This window comes from Pelophylax lessonae (assembly GCF_965119305.1).
Source record: "Pelophylax lessonae genome assembly, chromosome: 3".
Classification (NCBI taxonomy): Eukaryota; Metazoa; Chordata; class Amphibia; order Anura; family Ranidae; genus Pelophylax; species Pelophylax lessonae.
In genome coordinates this window covers 498,584,818-498,603,664 of record NC_138770.1, presented here as the reverse complement: position 1 = coordinate 498,603,664, position 18,847 = coordinate 498,584,818, and the positions used below count along the sequence as shown (strand labels likewise).

Here is an 18,847-nt window from a genome sequence, read left to right as displayed (position 1 = left end):
AAGACTACTTTTGAACCTCAAAAAAATCCCCCAAAAATGGGGGGTCGTCTTATACGCCGAGTATAATATCTCCAAGGTAACCTAAGTATAAGTATTACCGGTAGATCATGTAATAGGGGGGTCATCTTATACGCCGGAAAATACGGTATATATATATATATATATATATATATATATATATATATATATATATAATGTAAAGGGAAGTGTTTAATTTAAATGCATTTGTCCAATATTATAAATTTGTTATCTAATTCAGCAAAGCCACCATAGAAATGGAAATTTTATTTATGTGATTAACTGTGTTGTGAGAAAACTAGATGCACACTAATATTTGTAGCCCATATTGCCCAGTAATAATCCATGTTACTAATATGGTAACAAAATTATTAGACATTTTATTTGGATGCTATAATAACCATAATTTTTGCTGTTTAAACTCGAATGTGTTGTCAGCCTTATTTATAGAGTTTTGTTGGAATATTTATGTCATTCTCCTGTTTGTGTAGGTTACCTGTAGGTGCTCTGTCATCCTACCACAATCCATAAACTTACTGATAACCCTAACCTCTGATTTCATAAATTGGCCCTAATTTGTGCAAAAGGGACAGGGCCAAAAAATATATATTCCTGAAATCCTGGGATTGCTTGCTTTCCTCAACCAAACTGTCAAACCATCAAATGGCTGGTGTCATAACTGATCACATGTGCATCACCATGGCAGTTGCAGAGGGTTTAATTCAGTTTTAAGGGTGTCAGCAAATCGGCCTCCACAAATTCAGCAGTGCCCAAAAATGGAGAGCAACTGAGCATGTGCAGAGCAGGGTGTATTACTTGATTTTACAAAGTATAGGCACTTATATTTAATGTTTTACATAGTTATACCTGCAAAAGGGGTCAGCCTGAAGTGATCTAGCATGACCTCATTTTCTGACCAAAGTTCCACTTTAACCACTTCTGGACCAGAAGATTTTCCCCCTTAATGACCAGGTCATATTTTACAATTCGGCACTGCGTTACTTTAACTGTGCAGTCGCGCGACACTGTACCCAAATAAAATTGATGTCTTTTTTTTCCCACAAGTAGAGCTTTCTTTTGGCGGTATTTGATCACCTCTGCAAATTTTTGTTTTTGCGATATAAACAAAAAAATGGCGACAATTGGGAAAAAAAAATATGTATCACTTTCTGCTATATAACATTCCCAAAAAAATATATATCTATTTTTTTTTAACATTTTAGGCCAATTTATTTTCTTCTACATATATTTGGTAAAAAAAAATCGCAATAAGCATATTTTGATTGGTTTGCACAAACGTTATAGCGTCTACTAAAACAATAAAAATTACATAAATCTTTCCCGTAAGCCTAGGGGAGTTTTTCTAACTGAATGGGGGTTGGGCTTGTGAAATGATCACAGAGACCTGTGATCTTATATAGAAGGATCACAGGAGCTCTGTGATCATTCCAGAGAGAAAGGACGGTCAGCTGTTGTAAATCGGGGAGCGATTGCGGGTGCCAGGTGCCAATTGGAGCCGCCAGGCCCCGCGCATCAGAGTCCCTGCTGCCCCCTAGCTGCAGGCGCGTGACCGACATAGCCCTACCTTGTTTTGTGCAGGAGGGCCAGCCTGCCGCAGAAAATATGCGGTGGGCGGTCCGGAATCGGTTAACATACTAAAAGCAGGATTAAACCCATTAATTTAACTGTTTCCCAAAACAGTTATATTCAAGGCACGCCATGAATGATAACTGCCACATTTGCTTGTGCTCTCAATCAAATTGTTAAACCATCAAATGACTGAGTCAGTTGCCATGGTGCTACACGTGGTCAGTTATGACATCAAACAGAATAGGAGGGTTTGGTTTAGCTTTAATAGATCACATTGTGCGGCTCTCTGTGTCTTTGTTAAACTCTGGTGTTATATCATGGAAGAGGTGTGGATCATCTCTCAGAAAATATTTATTTCAGTTAAAAGAAAAAACAGGCGCTTGGGTATATTCAACAATAGTGATACAGCAAATCATCATAGTAGAATGTTTAGCTTAGGTTCTGGAAGAGGTAAAGATATAACAAATACCTAAATGATAAGGAGATGAACAAAATCTGTTGTCTATTGTCTTTCTTGCACCAAGTATCTACAGAAAATCAAAACCCAAAAATGTAAAGTTTAACTGCGTTGCCATAAATGGGAAAAGAAGAAAGCGAGAAGTAAAGGTAGACAATGTCCCTGGATCACACTACACCCTTTTGAGATTTTGGAGCCATGACTTTCAGGTTTTGTTGAATTTTGACTGGGTGAGGGTACACAAAGGTTTGTCAATAATCCGTATCCAATTCAATTTATGTATAACATAATAAAATATCACCCACTGGCTCCAATACCTTGCTATGGCAATTCTAGCTACCAAAATAATATCAGTTTTTATAGGTATTTGGAAGTCTTAATGTCCAGTTTTTGAAACAAGGCCATTTCAGGTGTTCTTGGAATCTCCACATCAGTTACCATTTATATTAAAGTGAACGTTTTTATCCAGAATCTGGTCATTTTGGGGCATTGCCACCAAATATGGGACACAGTTCCTGCCATAGCACAATGCCTTAAACAAGAAGGAGAAGGATGTGGACATATATTGGCAACTCTGCTATGGTCATAAAATATTTAAATCTACTTAAAAGGTTAATTCACCTTTAATTACATTAACTAAACAATCCCTATGCATTACAGTTTTATCAGTTAATTAACATGCGGTCCTGCATTTTTTAAAACAATGCTTCCTTTTCATTTTATTGCCCTCCCCTCTTTCCCGTAGACAGAAGGATATACTAAGCAATGGGTACACATTTGGGCCAAGCATCCAACACTCAGTATGACCTCCCATCTGCAGGATAAGTAAGGGGGTGGGGGAAATGGAATAAGCAGCCTAAAAAGCAAATATTTTTTTTAAAAAATGGATTACTACATATTAATGTACTGAGGAAGCAGAAATGCATAGGGATTTTTTTTTTGTTAGCAGATGTAGCATCCTCCTAGGTAGGTGCTAGGGAAAAGCATATGTTGGCCCTGTCTGCTTATCAGGGGGGCTGGGTCGGTTAGTTAGGCTGTCACATGCCTCCAGGTGTGGCCTGTTGAGTCTGGGGAGTCTCCCTACTGTATCCAATGAGGGATCTCGTTGGACAATGGAGGAAACCTAGCCAATAGCACACCAGGGTTTATGACTATCCCAGTGGGTGGGATTTGCTGCAATGCAGCCTGGGATTGGAAATAAATCTGTGGAGAGCATGTGACCAGAGTGTCTTTTGGCGGGAGCATCAGTCCCAGGAGGAGGTGACTGCTGTCTCTCCTCCTGTATATGTGAGAAGGTGGTCCAGGCAGTCGGCCTAGGAACCAGAGGTTGAGGTGGGCTGCATGGGATCCAGAGTTGCTGACCGAGGGGAGCTGCTGGGCAGAGATCTTCAGGAAAAACAGTGTTGTGAGCACTCTTGATCTGTCCAGGGGTCTGCCTAAGAGAGGGGACTACTCCAGAGAGGTCAAAGGGGATCCTGGAGCCAGCTAACCAGGAGTGCACAATAAAGGGGGGTGCCAAGTAGTAAAGCCCTAAAGTTTGGGGAGAAAAAGGGGGCGCCAGGAAGGGCCCTGAAGTATTCAGCAGTACAGTCTGTATTACAAGTCAGCTACCTAAGGAAAGAGTACCTTAGGGAGCCTAAAGGACTTTTCCACAGTCAGAGGTGAAGTCTACTAACTGGCCTAGCCGAGGCCAGCATCAGTCAGTGTTAGCCAGTGTCAGTGAAGCGTTAACCAGCGTCAGTGATGCGCTAACCAGCGCCAAGCAGCATTTTTCAGTGTCCCTGCCTAATTGTGCATAGTTCAGTTGTTGGAGTATCCCGCTTCCTCCTTCTCCCATCCAAGTTCTCAAATAAATCCTAAAAACCAAAGAAACTGGACTGGTCCTTGTCTGAGCTGCTCACACTTGAAAACATGCTTAAAGGTACTGTTGTTGCTAGCGGTAACCCAGAGAGACCCACACTCAGCAGCTCCCTTGGGAGTGGTGCTACACAAATATCAATAAAGGTGAGCTAACCGTTTAATATTATTCTTCATACTTTATAATTTCGTTTTTCAGATGCTGTTAAACACGACATTCAAAAGGACGCGAGTTATGTATATCACATTAAGATTTAAAAAAAAAAAAAAAAAAAAAAAAAACTATGTGCTAGTTCATGCTGACTTGAAACAGTTTAAAAAAAAAAAAAAATGTCTCCAAAATGCAGATCTATCTGCAGCTGGTTTTAAAGATCCTGAAAAGCTAGACAATGTTAATGCAAACCAATGCAAATTGGTAAAGTGAAAAAAATAGCATGGTAGTATTTTATTAATGTGTATTTCAAAGTTTATTTTTCCCAGAAGTTGTTGATCATGACCTTATATTAAAACAGATAATCAAAACAATAGCTGCTAGTGCTTGAAATGTTGCAAAATCATGTTGTGGACTATTTGTTCTGATAATACCTCTAAGTGCCGGTTCACACTACTGCGGCGCGACTTCGGGGGTGACCTGTGAAGTCGCGTGCACCGCGACTTCGGCGCGACTTGCACGGACTTCATATAATGAATGTCAATGCAAGTCGCTCCGATGTCGCCCCGAAGTAGTACAGGAACTACTTTCTAAGTCGGAGTGACTTGAGTCGCTCCTATTAGAACGGTTCCCGTAGCACTGCATGGGCCGCGACTTGTCAGGCTCATCAGTCGCCTGACAAGTTGCGGTAGTGTGAATGGGCAATAAATGGTTAGGCAATAATTACTAGTAACTTAGTCCAGTCCTGGAATTATGGAATACTTTTTTTTTATGTTGTCAAGGGCAAATTTCTTTGTGGAAACTGATGAAGCAAGACATGCAGCAATTATAGCTTCTTGTAATCCCCTTAATTGTGAATAAACCTATTTACTGTTTAAGTGGGCTTCAAAGACTTTAATTCCAGTTTCCAGGATGGTTTTTGGAAAACAAAATGCTAATTTTACCGGTGACTAAAAGAAAAAAAAATGGTTTGTGGTTAGTTGTGATAATTGAAAATGAAGTGAAGGTATTTGGCGCTGCCTAAGTGTAAATAACACAGAAATGTATGTGAAGTGTCTAGTGACAACACAACATCACTTAGAAATGAATCAATAATAAGTAATAAACATTAAAGTGAAAAAGTGAAATAGTGTAATGGTAATTCCACCACTTATAAAATAATATTGTCAAATACAAAGGTTACTCACTGTGCATCAAATGAGTGACATAGGGTGAAATATTCACTATAAGTTGGTAAATACTATATTCATAATTAGTACATCTAATATAAAACTCCCATTATATAAAGTGACAAGTGCAAAGTGCACATCAGACCATTGTCCATAAAAGTGAGCATAAAAACAATTTGTTTTAAAAAATGGTAAACAATCGTAAAATTGTTGAACTTAACAGTAATTCACTATGTGAGCCCTTTCCTTCCTTATATACTTCCTGGATCTTAACATATACACCCCATCACATCCTCTTGAGCCTAACAACGCCTATTACCCCTGTGAGAATACCTATATCTGGTGAGTGTGGTCCTTACAGAGAGGGGAGCACCAGAGTTTTCTCACCTGCACCAGTCGCCTTTGGATCGCACCAAGATTTTTTACGATTGTTTACCATTTAAAAAAAAAATAATATATTTTTGCTCACTTTTATGGACTATGGTCTGATGTGCACTGAGCCACTTTGCACTTGTCACTTTATTTATACAATTTTGGGAGTTATATATTGGATGGTACTAATTATGAATATAGTATTTACCAACTAATAGTGAATATTTCACCCTATGTCACTCATTTGATGCACAGTGAGTCACCTTTGTTTTTTTGACAATATGTATTTATTAGTGGTGGAATTACCATTACACTATTACACTTTGGCACTTTTTCACTTTAATGTTTATTACTTATTTTTGATTCATTTCTAAGTGCCGGTTCACACTACTCCGACTTGTCAGGCAACTTGGTCACCTGATAAGTCGTGCTCCATTCTGTGCAAGGGGAACCGTTCTAATAGGAGCGACTCAAGTCGCTCCGACTTAGAAAAAGGTTCCTGCACTACTTTTGGCCGAAGTCGGAGCGACTTGCATTGACTTCCATTATGTGAAGTCAGTGCAAGCCGCGCCGAAGTTGCGGTGCACGGCAACTTGTTCAAGTCGCCCCGAAGTCGTGTCGCCATAGTGTGAACCGACTCTAAGTGATGTGTTGTCACTAGACACTTTGCATATGTTTCTGTGTTATTTACATTTAGGCAGCACAATATGCCTTCACTTCATTTTCAATTCACTCTATATATCCCTTTGTGGGGCTATATATAGAGGTAGGCCACAGCCAGGTTAGTATCCACAATGCAGATTTCTTATATATATATATATATATATATATATATATATATATATATATATATATATATATATATATATATATATATATATATATATATATATAGTTGTGATAATTATAGTGTAAATATATGTCAAATCCAGGCTTAGGACTGTTTATATGTAAAAAAAACAAATCAAAATGCAGAACAATATACTTATGGCAAACCTGTGCATTGACTTGACTAAGTCGTGCAGGTGGTATCTGATGTCGTAAGCGGTCAGCTCCTGTGCCTAATGTTGTCAGCTGTCAGCGCAAACCTTTACTGCAGCATTATACCCCACTAAGTGCATACTAAACACTCCTCATGTATCTCCATGGTCCTTGTAGTGGATTATATACATACTCTGAGCAACACAATGCAGTCAGTACCTGGGGCTTGGCAGTGAGATGTCTGCAGGTCTGGGCTTTGCTACATGAGAGGTTGGGGATATCTGTAAATATGCAATCTTCCCACGCAGGCCAGCTCTGACACATCTCTCCTACATGTAAAAATCATAATTTTTTTGCTAGAATATTATTCAGAACCCCTAAACATTATATATGTTTTTCAGCATATACCCTAGGAGAAAAATGGTGGTTGTTGCAACTTTTTATGTTGCACGATAGTTTTGCATACATTTTTCAAACGTGTTTTCTTTTTTGGAAAAAAACAGATTCATGATTTAAAAAAACCAAACGCTAAAGTTAGCCTGTTTTTTTGCATAATGTGAAAGATGATGTTACCATGAGTAAATAGATACCTAACATGTCACACTTTAAAATTGCACACACTCGTGGAATGGCGCCAAACTTCGGTAGACCGTTAAAGCTATCAAATACTAGAGAGAGGCTTATTTTGAAATTGAAACATGTTGGGTTGTTATTTCTAAATGTAATGTGAATTATACTGCTATGAAAGGCAAAGAAGCACAGTCCACCAAAGCATGAGAATTACTTTTATACATGCAAAAAAAGTGAAATATAATCTGTTTTTAGAAGCTAAACGTCAAACATTTAGAATTGTGGTTATTTGTCCCACAAACTGTATATGCCCTGCTATACTATTATAGCTGCAGACTTTCAGTGCACAGTATCTAAACTGCAGTCTAAGGTCTGAAGGGTGACTGTGGCAGAAGTGGCTAAACAAAAATTGGGCTTTTTTTCTGACTTTCTGGGTAGTTCACCTAGCAGTAAATATGTTTTAGGGAAATATGCACCCAGGGACAAATGACCAGGACACAAGAAGTCTGTTTTGGGCATGTATAGACAACAACAAGAAAAGGGCACACCGACCTTGTGCATTGCCACTAAAAAGTTTATTAAAATCCAAATAGGTAGCATACATTATACTCCCAAACGTAAGATGTATACATGCATGTGGGAAATGGGAACCAATTGCCTCCAGGAGACTTCAATACTGCTGGATGGCGTGATAGCATCCACAATGACCTGGCTAATAAACTTTTTTAGTGGTAATGCACAAGGTCGGTGTGCCCTTTTTTTGTTGTTGTCTTTCAGTGTTTTTGGATACCCTTGGTTCTGAGGGGGCAGCAAGGCCACCTATTTTTGTGCAAAAAAAGACCATTTAGATCACTCACCTTCCCGCATACCACTTGAGCGCAGGAGAAATACTGTTTTTGGGCATTTATTCCTGGGCACTTACTGCCTCAAAGTGAAGTACTGCCTAAATGCATCTACCAGCCACAGCACTTGTCAGACAATCTGTTGAAACAGACTGTCCGCAGTGGGGTTGGATGTTGCACCTTTGGTCTCCACCCACAGCTAAACAATGCAGCCTTGTGCATCGTGACTAAACCACAATTGTGCACGGGGCCTTAACTATACTGACAGCCATTTTTTTTTTTAATCACTTTGTGCCTGCGCTATAGTCAAAACGTGGCTACAGCAAGGGCTTAAATTGCCAGGAGGGTGTACATAGACATTCTCACGTGCTCGTGCTGCCTGCACGCTCTGTGATCATATCAGAGAAAAAGGCAAATCCCAGTCCTTTACCACGTGATCATCTGTCAGCCAATTACATCTGATCACATGATGTAAACAGAAGTCTGTAATCAGCTTTTTCTCCCCTCACATTGACAGTGTGAAGAGAGAAAAAAAATGAGAAAAATTAGATTACCAGCTTCTGTAAAAGGGACATCGGTCCTACACAGTGACCACCAATGCTGCCTACCAGTGCCCATCAATACTGCTAACCAGTGCCACCTTCAGTGCCCACCAGTCACAGCTATCAGTGCCTCATCATCAGTGCTGCCTATCAGGGCCATCTATTATTGCCACCTCTCAGTGCCCTTTAGTGCTGCCTATCAGTGCCAGCTATCAGTGCCCACCAATGCCACCTTAGTGCCCACCAGTGCCACCTTATCAGTGCCCATCAGTGCAGCCTCATCAGTGCACTTCAATGAAGGAGAGAAATGACCTGTTTGCAAAATTTAACAAACTATGAAAACTGTTATATATATATATATATATATATATATATATATATATATTTCTTTTTTTTTCTAAATTTTTGGTATTCTTTTGTTAAGGAAAAAAAAAAAAACCAGTGGTGAATAAATACCACCAAAAGAAAGCTCTATTTAGTACAGTGCAGCACATAGTACATGGGTACAGTGTAGCATGGCCACGCAATTGTCATTCTAAGAGTGACAGCGCTGAAAGCTGAACATTTTTCTTTAACATAGGTTTCTATAGAACATGTTCACATCAATGCATTTTTGTGCCTCCGTGTTTTTGGAAAGGGTCAGGGACTTTTTAAACACAAATTTTTTTGTTCAATATACTTCAATTGAGAAGCTGCAGAAAAGCATGTAGTGCATTTTTACTGTAATTTTGCTGCAATTTGCATTTTGCACTTTTTTTGCCCAACAACAAATTTGCCAAAAAAGCATACAAAATGCTAATTGTGGTAAAGAACCCCACTAACAGCACTGCAGAAATGGTCAAAAGCAAACTGCACAGGAGTGAATGGAGACTTAAGCCCCGTACACACGTACCGATCGTCGGCCGAAAAGCTTCGGCTGACGACCGATCTGCCGATTGTAGGCTTGTTAGTATGATGCCTCCGACAGCCGACAGCCCACATTCGGCCGAAAAGAATCTGTCATGCAAGCATTAAAATTTTTGTATGCCGACACCAGAGCGGCCGATTGTTCGCCAGTCAGTACAGATTTCGGCCGACAGACCGCAGATTTGCAAGACTGGGCATGCTCAGAAAAGGAAAAACACAGGGAAAGTTAACCATTACATGACATCACTTCTGCAGTCGGCTGTAGTCGGCGGACAAAATTCTTGTGCAGTCTTTTGCACTTTTCAACAGACACCGACAGCCCTGGACAAAAGACGGGCGATCGTTCGCTGATGATCGGTACGTGTGTACGGGGCTTTAGAAATTCAAGCAGGTATCACTATTGGAAGGTTTTTCCCTTTAACTCCATCTCTGGTGAAAACTCTACCTGAGAGGGGATTAATCTCTGTGAGTACGCAAACAGTTGTAAAATCTGACCGGGATTTAGGCACTACCTTTGCTATTAACAAAAAAGAAAAACGTTTAGCTTGTCTTTAAAACAATTGAAACCACTTGACTTTTTTTTTTTTTCCAGCATGCAGTATTTTGAGAGAAAAAAAATGTAATTTAGTCCCGTATTCATATCATTTCTACATTTTTTTTTCTTTTTTTTCTGTTCACAAATCATTAGCTAAAATTACAGAAGAGAAAGCTGAAAACAGCTCAGTGTTGGCATTTTGGCAGGTGTTTGCAATACATAACAGAACCTGTTATTTTGAAGTGCAAATGTATCTTAAACACAGGTTTCAACATTAGCTGGGATTCTTTTGTAACTGAAAATGCTATTGCAGTTTCTATTACTAAATGAATAGAAAATACAGAAAAAAAACTGGAAAAAAATCAATTGCTTTTTTCCACAGCATTTCACACATAAAACATTAAACTGCAATAGTTTGCTATTTTTCTTTTTATGTGGGTTTATTTCTTATTCTCTATCTTCATGCAAATAACGGCTGAATGCCAGTGTTTATATGCAGAAAATAGATGACATGCTGTGTATTCCTTTATGTGTAATACATGTAAACACAGATAGGTAGTAGTTTGCAAGCAGTTGGTGATGAATCATGTAGTGGTATTACTGAGATTCTTTATTTAGAACATTCTGTTGACAAGTATGTTTTGTTACATTTGTAGCTCTTATTTGCTGTGACTATTATTAGAAAATGTGTTGGCTTAGTGTTTTCTCTAGCCAGTTTTTGCAGAGTATAGCCATCTATTAGCCACCTGCCTGCCATGAAAGGGCAACTCTGCAACATTTCTGCGATGGCCCTGCCTAAAAATATGACCTTACTACTGCTCCCAGAGTCCTTAGCTCAGCAGCAGTCTTTCCCTCTGACATCCAGTTCCACCCCAGGATCATGGCCACAATGGCATGATAGTGTGGATGCAGTACTGTAGGGAATCCCAGAAAGGGGTGGGTGTTAGAGGGCATACAATAAATATAAACATTTAAATGCTTTCTTCATAGGCTTTTTTTTTTTCCATCTATATAATCACATTATATTGCAGCAACTTTTACATTAGATGTATCATCTGATAGAATAGATAATGTGTATTTTACCTTGCATAACTTGGCAGAAGTCATATAAAGTTTAATAAGGTTAAAAGCTTCTCCAAATGTGTTAGGTTTGTTCTTTGTCTTAAATTGTTAATGCAAGCCTATGCTTTGGCCATGCAAAGCAAAAAAAAAAAAAAAAAAAACAATGTTGCTTTATTATTCAGTGCACATATTTTTTTCTTCACTTTCTCCCCTCTTCTGTCCTGCTACCTGGGGTAAAATACATCCCTGGAACTCTGAATGGAGCGACTCAGAGCTTAGGGTGGGATGATTTTCTTTACTCTCAGATGAAGCATTGGAATTATGATAGTTGAAGCTTATTGAAGCTTTGCCCAAGTGTTATCCTGCGAAACAGAGGATAAACCTAAGTATGACGGAAAAGGGAAAAATGAATTGAATCCAAGGATAAGGAAAGGCAAGAGGGTCTCCATGTCGGTATTTACTATCTAATAAGCAATTCTTGTTTACTCTTTTGTTCATTGACGGACACAGCTTCAAATCTTTAATGACTGTTGGGTTATGCTGCTCTAGGACACTAGGCAGAAAAGGGTTAACAAAAGTTAACAAGACTTTGACTATACCCATACCCAGTCCCATGGGTTATGCTCCCACTTCCTGCTCTAGGATGTCAGTTTATTTTTCTGCCTAGTAGAAGTAAGGACCTAGCTCCCTGCTGGGATTTCTGGTCCTGGCATTTGTTCTCAATTTTAAACATTTTTTTTTTCCTTTTTTATTTTTTTCCTTCTACAATCAAGCTGTTTCTGGGAGAACTGCAATCAACTGTCGGACTGGGTCCTTAAGGTCCCCCCAGTCTGGCTAGGGAACACATGCAGACTGTAGCTCCGTGCTCAGTCAGCCACGACATAGCCCCACTGGACAGGGGCTGGGCGGCGAGTGGAACACCTCACACGGACGCAAATGGCAGGGTTGCCGCCTGAGTCGCAGCGTACCCCTGGCCCGCAGTTCCCCCCATACCAACATGGTGGTGCCCGCACGGTCTTCAAAGGTGTGATGAGTAACTTGTTTCCCCTTTTTCCTTCTCTGGGAAACTTTGGGTGGAAGCAGGCCCATTCTGAGGTGGTTGGTCCCTCCTGTGACCTACCGACCCCTCTGGTACCCCAACTGGAGGCAGTGCTGGTGGTGAGGAATGTGTATGGGGAGCTGTGACTAATAGTGGCTGGGAGCGCATTGTGGCGGTTCCCACAACATATAGCACACTTTTTTGTCTGGGTGGGGGGTCTCTGGTAAGCCCATTTGCTGACTAATGTGGTTTTAATAGGCCCTGGGGTCTAGTGTGCCACACTCCTGCCGTGTGTCACCGCCATTTTGTTGTAGCCTCATTCTATTGCACTTGGCGGCCATATTCTGGAGACTTCCATAGAAGTCTATGGGCAGCCATTTTCCTGTAGTTTAATGGAGCGGTGTGCAGCAGAACGGTATGGAGCAGGCTGACTGGGGCTACTGGCTTTCACTCTGTCCAGTGTGGTGAGTCTCCGGGGGTGTATGTGACCCCTCCTTCATGCTTAGGATTAGCTGGGACCTGTAGTTCCACATTTCGAGTGGTAGGACACATTTTTTTAGCAAAAAAAAAAAAATCAAAATAATGTGATCCCAGGCTGTTCATTGGAACCCCCAGAGGATGTGTCACCACCGGACCCATTCTCAGAGGCTGCAGGACCCTCCAAATCCACGTCCGCCCTGGCGGCCATGACAGCATTCCTGCAGTCGCTGGTAGCAAAAGTGGATTTAGCCCTACTGAAAAGACAGGGAAAGAAGCGAACCCCCCCCCCCCCCGCCCTCACCTGCCCCCCTGCGTCCTCAGATTCTGAGGATAAAGTGGCTGCCGCGGACGCCAGCAACCCCACGGGGTCTGCGTCCATGCACCTGGAGGGCTCTGATAGTGAGGATGAGCCCTCTTCCTCACCCTCTGCTCAAGAAAAGGGGCATGTGAAGGCACTGATAGTATGTGCGAGAAACCGTCAGTTGCTTAAGGTGTTTCCCTTTCCTGTCTATTTTGATGAGATTGTCACCAGTCAGTGGGAATCCCCGAAACACATGGTTGGGATACCTTTAGGAGTCCCTCATTAAGAAACTGATGGTTCCGCCGGTGGTAGATTCACAAGTTTCCAGGCTGAATAAGGCCACCTTGCTACCGGTAGAGGATGCTCCGTCCTTTAAAGACCCTACAAACAGGAAGGCTGAGGCTCTGGTACGCCATCTTTTCACTGTGACAGGTTCCATTTTTAGGCCTGTGTTTGCCATTGCCTTGGTCTCTCATACCTTAACCGAATGGGCTAGAATCCTGTGCCAAGGGGGTCAACACTCTCCTGAGCTGGCAGAATTAATGGACCATTTCAAAAAGGGGTTGCAGTATATGTGTGATGCCTCCCTGGATGCGGCCCCATTGGCCTGTAGGGCATCTGTGACTGCAGTGACCTTCTGTCGCCTGCTTTGGCTAAAATGTTGGTCTGCAGACCAAGCTTCCAAGGAGGTGCTGACTGATCTCCTATTTGTGGGGGGATTGTCTGTTCAAAGCTTATATGGAAGAGATCATTAAAGGTCTCACTTGGTGGTAAGAGCACACTGCTTCCGCAGAGCCCAAAGGGCAGAGGGCCTCGGCACAAATGTGATCTGGTGTTCTCAGCCCACAAGCGGCCCTTTCGTCCCACCCAGGACAAGGGTTCAAAACCCTCCCGAGCATTCTTGGGGGGTTCCAAGAGACCCTGGGTTGGTAAGTCAAAAACGGGTCCCTCTGGCTCCGCAGACAAATCCTCTTCACCCTGAAAGGACGCCCTCACCCGTTCAAGGGGTGGGGGGACACCTTTGCTTCTTTCCGGGTCCTTGGACCTCCCTCATTCAAGACAAATGGGTTCACAAATTGATCTAATCCGGTTACAAGATCAGATTTTGGTCCTTGCATCCGGCAAGGTTTTTCCCTTCCAGCCAACACCCCAGATCCTCATCCAGGGCCTCGTAGGGGCAGTTCAAGATTTGCTCTTGCAGGGGGTCATTGTGCCAGTTCCAGAAATAAAACACTTTCAGGGGTTTTATTTAACCACTTGCCGACTGCTCACTAGAGCACTACTGCGGCAAAGTGGCTCGATAACGTCTGGCGACGTAGTACTACGTCACCAGACATTCCCCTTTCTCAGCGCCGCGCGCGCCGCCGGAGGCTCGCTCCCGCTGTGTTCAGTCACAGCGGGAGTCGGGCCAGGGGAGGAGCAGCGGCGATCGCCGCTGCTCTTCCCCGATTGTCGGGGAATCGAGTGTGGAGATCCGCCCACTTGTGTAAACACAAGCGGGCAAATCTAACTGACAGGCAGGGTCACATTGCAGGGTTCAGCATAGCTGAACCCTCGATCTGTCCTTGTGTCACATAGTCACCTCCCCCCACACACGTCAGTAAGCACCAGGCATACATTAACCCCTCCCTCTCCAATAAAATTAACCGCTTCCCTGCCAGTGTCATTTTTACAGTAACAGTGCATATATATATAGCACTGATTACTGCAGTAATGTCACTGGTACCACCAAAAGTGTCAAAAATGTCAGTCAAGGGTCCGATCTGTCTGCTGCAATGTCGCAGTCCAGCAAAAAAAAATTGCAGATCGCCGCCATTACTCGTTAAAAAAAAAAAAAAAAAACACCAAAAATGACATAAATCTTTCCCTTAGTAAATGCAATAACTTTTGCGAAAACCAATAAAAATACGTTTATTGTGATTTTTTTTTTACCAAACATAGGTAGCAGAAAACAAATTGGTCAAAAATTAAAAAAAAAATTGATTTTTACATTTTTTTGGGGGGGAATTTCATATAAAAAAATATGAAAAATATTATTTTTTCAAAATTTACGCTCTTTTTTTTGTTTATAGCGCAATAAGTTAAAATCGCACAGGTGATCAAATACCACCAAAAGAAAGCTCTGTTTGTGGGAAAAAAAGGACACAAATTTTGTTTGGGTATGGCGTCGCACGACCGCACAATTGTCAGTTAAAGTCGCACAGTGCCGAATCGCAAAAAGTGACCCAGACGTAAGACAGCAAAATCCTCCGGTGGTAAAGTGGTTAAACCTTCTCACTGTCCCCAGAAAAGAGGGCAAGGTTCATCCAATTTTAGACCTCAAGGCTTGGTACGCAGGGTTGGTAAGACTGGTTGCTGACGTTCCTTGGTGGCTACCTCTCAGAGAAGATCTGTTGTCTTCAGGTCCGATCTTCCATTCTGCTTTGCAGTCTCTGCCTTTAACGGCCTGGCTATTGAAAGCCAGGTACTGAAGGATAGAGGAGTGTCCGATTCGGTGATTCCTACTCTGTTAGGAGCAAGAAAATGTACTTCCCCCAAGATCTATCATTGGGTTTGGAAGGTGTATATTACTTGGTGTGAGGCTCGGGGTGTCTCCCCCCGTGCCTTCTCGATATCACGTCTGCTGGAATTTCTACAAGAAAAAATAAAGGGTTGGGTGGTAATGACGCTCAAAGGTAGTGCTATGGGGGTTTGGAATTTCTACAAGAGGGTGTAGAAAAGGGCTTAGCTCTGGGCACCATTATGGGCCAGATTTCTGTGTTGCCAATTTTTTTCCAACGCCCATTAGCCTCAAATTCCTTGGTTCACACTTTTGTGCAAGGAGTTTGCCATATTGCCCCTCCTGTGAGGTCTCCAGTGCCCCCGTGGGATCTTAACTTGGTGTTGTCTGTTCTTCAAAAAGCTCCTTTTGGGAATATTCAAAAGATTCCTTTATTGACTTTCACAGAAGGTGGCCTTCTTGGTGGCCATTACTTCGGCACGCACGGTTTCTGAATTGGCTGCATTGTCCTGTCAGTCACCTTATCTGGTGGATCACAGGGACAAGGTGCTTCTTCGTCGCTGTCAGTCATTTCTTCCTAAGGTCGTCTCGGGCTTCCAAAAGAGATTTCCTTACATTGCTTGGATGTGGTTCGTGCCATCAGGGTGTACCTAGTGGCGACTGAAACAATTCGTAAATCAGATTACTTATTTGTACTTATGGATGGACTCCAAGTGGATCCAGGTGGATCAGGCAGATGGTGGTACAGGCCTATTCCATTAAGGGTCGGGCCCCTCATTTGTCTGTCAAGGCACATTCTACAAGGGAGCAAAGTGCCTCCTGGGCTTTCCGTCATCAGGCCTCAGTGGTCCAGGTGTGCAAGGCAGCCACCTGGTCGTCTGTGTGTACGTTAACCAAGTTTTTTTTACAAGGTGGATGTCCTTGCATCTGCAGATGCTGCTTTCGACCGCAAAGTTTTGCAGGCCACTGTTGTGGAGGCTGCGGCCTCTTGAGGGTGTGTTTTTTTTTTTTTTTTTCGTTTCCAGTTGGTGAGCCCCAGTTGTTCCTGGTTGGGCTCACTATAGCCTTGATGGCTATTATTTTGCTGTTAGCCTTTTTTTGGTAACAGGTTGCTGTGTGCCCACCCCTTATGATTACACTGCTTTGGGACATCCCAACAATCAATGAAGATATGAAGCTGTGTCCATCACTGAACAAAAGAGAAAACTGGATTTTTGTCTTACCTTAATATCCTTTTCTCTAAAGTGAATTGACAGACACAGCACCCACCCCTCTGTGGAGTTGGGTTATGTATTCTTCTGACACTACTTGTTACAAAACTGACGTCCTAGAGCAGGATGTGGGAGTGCCCATGGGCGTGGTCAAAGCCTTAACTTTTAACCCTTTTCTGCCTAGTGCCCTACTCCTAGGAAGAGCAGCATAACCCACGGTCAATGAAGATATGAAGCTGTGTCCGTCAGTGAACATCAGAGAAAAGGATTTTACGGTAAGACAAAGATAAAATTTTATTTTCTTTTCCCGACTTACCCCTTTGTCAAGATTATTGTAATATTATTATTCTACAAGATTCTTATAGCACCAACAGTTTGTGCAGCACTTTACAACATGGGGGGTAGACAGTACAGTTACATTTCAATACAATACAGTAGGAATAAGAGGGCCCCACTCGTTACAATCTAGGATGAAGGGTCAAGTGATACAATAATAAGGTAATAAATGTGGGGTATGAGCTGATGGAGAAAATAAAAATACAGTTATTAGGTGTGGACAGGTTAGGCTTCTCTAAACAGAAGGGTTTTCAGTGATCGTCTAAAAGCACAAAGAGTAGGAGATAATCAAACATATTGGGGTAGGGAGTGCCATAGGATGGGAGAGGCTCTGAAAAAGTCCTGGAGGCAAGCATGGGAGGATGTAAAAAGGGAGCCCGAGCCAGGAGGTCTTTGAGGAACCAAGAGAATGATTGGGTTAGTATTTTGAGACTAGGCTAGTGATGTAGCTGGGGGCTGAGTTGTGGATGGCTTTCTAAGTTGTTAGTATTTTGAATTTGATTTGTTGGGTGAGCGGAAGCCAATTGAGGGATTATCAGAGAGGAGTAGCCGACACGGAGTGGTTGGTAAGGTGGATGAGCCTGTCGGCAGCATTTATAGTGGGCTGAAGGGGGGATAGTGTATGTAAAGGTAAGCCAATAAGAAGGGAGTTGCAGCAGTCAAGGAGAGCAATGACCAGGGAGTGAACTAGCAGCTTGGTGGTGTCATTGGTTAGAAAGGGGTGTATTTCGGAGATGTTGCAGAGGTTGAGGCAGCAAGATTTGGACAGTGATTGAACGTGGGGCCTAAAGGATAGATCAGAGTCCAGGATTACACCTAGTACCTTGGCATGCAGGAATGGACTGATAGTTGTGACATCGATCTTAACAGAGGGATCAGGGATAGGAGCACGTGGAGTAAAAATTATAAGCTTGGTTTCGGATAGATTGAGTTTGAGGAAGTGGTGTGACATTTAGGCTGATATGTCTGTTAGTAAATTAGTGATATGTAAATTAGTGATATGTGAGGAGACTTGTAAAAAATAAGTTTGAGTGTTGTCGGCATAGAGATGATATTTGAAGCCATAGGAGTCTATCAGTTGACCCAGGGAGTAGTTGTAGACTGGGAGCTGGTGAGGTCTAAGATCAGAACCTTGGGGGACCCCAACATAGAATGGAAGAGGAAAGGAGGAAGTAGAATTGTAAGTAACACTAAAGGTGCAGTTGGATAAGTAGGAAGAGAACCAGCAAAGAGTAAAGTCATGAAGACCAAAGGTGTGGCGTTTTTTGAGGAGGAGGGGGTGGTCAACCGTATCAAAGACCACAGAAAGATCCAGGAGTAGGAGTACAGAATAGAGTCCATTGGTTTGGGCTGTTAGTAGATCATTTGTTTGTTTTAGGAGAACAGTTTCTGTGGAGTGTTAAGGGCAAAATCCAGATTGAAGGAGATCAAGAATGTTACTATCGGCGAGGTGATCACTCAGTCGGTTGTAGACCAGACGTTCAAGAAGTTTGGATAAAAAGGGGAGCAAAGAGATGGGGCATCGGTTGTTAAGATTGTTGGGGTCCAGTGCGGGCTTTTTAAGTATAAGGGTTACTAGTACATGTTTTATAGAGTTGGGGAAGATGCCAGAGGAGAGGGAAAAATTGAAGATGTGAGTTTAAGAATGTAGAATAGAGCCAAAGGGTGAACGTAGCATTTGCGAGGGAACAGGGTCCAGAGGGCAGGTGGTTAGCTGGATGTTAGTAAGAAGTTCAGCAATCTTGTCTATGGTGGTGGGGTTGAATGAGGGAAGTAATGATTGTGCAGTGGTGGAAAAAGATGGAAAAATCTCCAAAAGGCATCAAATTACAGATTAGACATTCTTATAATATGTCAACAAAAGTTAGATTTTATTTCCATCATTGACACTTTCAAAATTACAGAAAACACCAAAATGGCGTCTGCAA

The 18,847-nt window shown here is 42.1% G+C and overlaps 1 protein-coding gene across 2 annotated transcripts in view; it reads left to right on the top strand.

Moving 5' to 3' along the window:
• The window catches only part of CRIM1 (cysteine rich transmembrane BMP regulator 1), a 1,384,383-nt gene that overhangs the window by 653,753 nt on the left and 711,783 nt on the right, over positions 1-18,847 (top strand). The gene's annotated exons all lie outside the window — the stretch shown is intronic.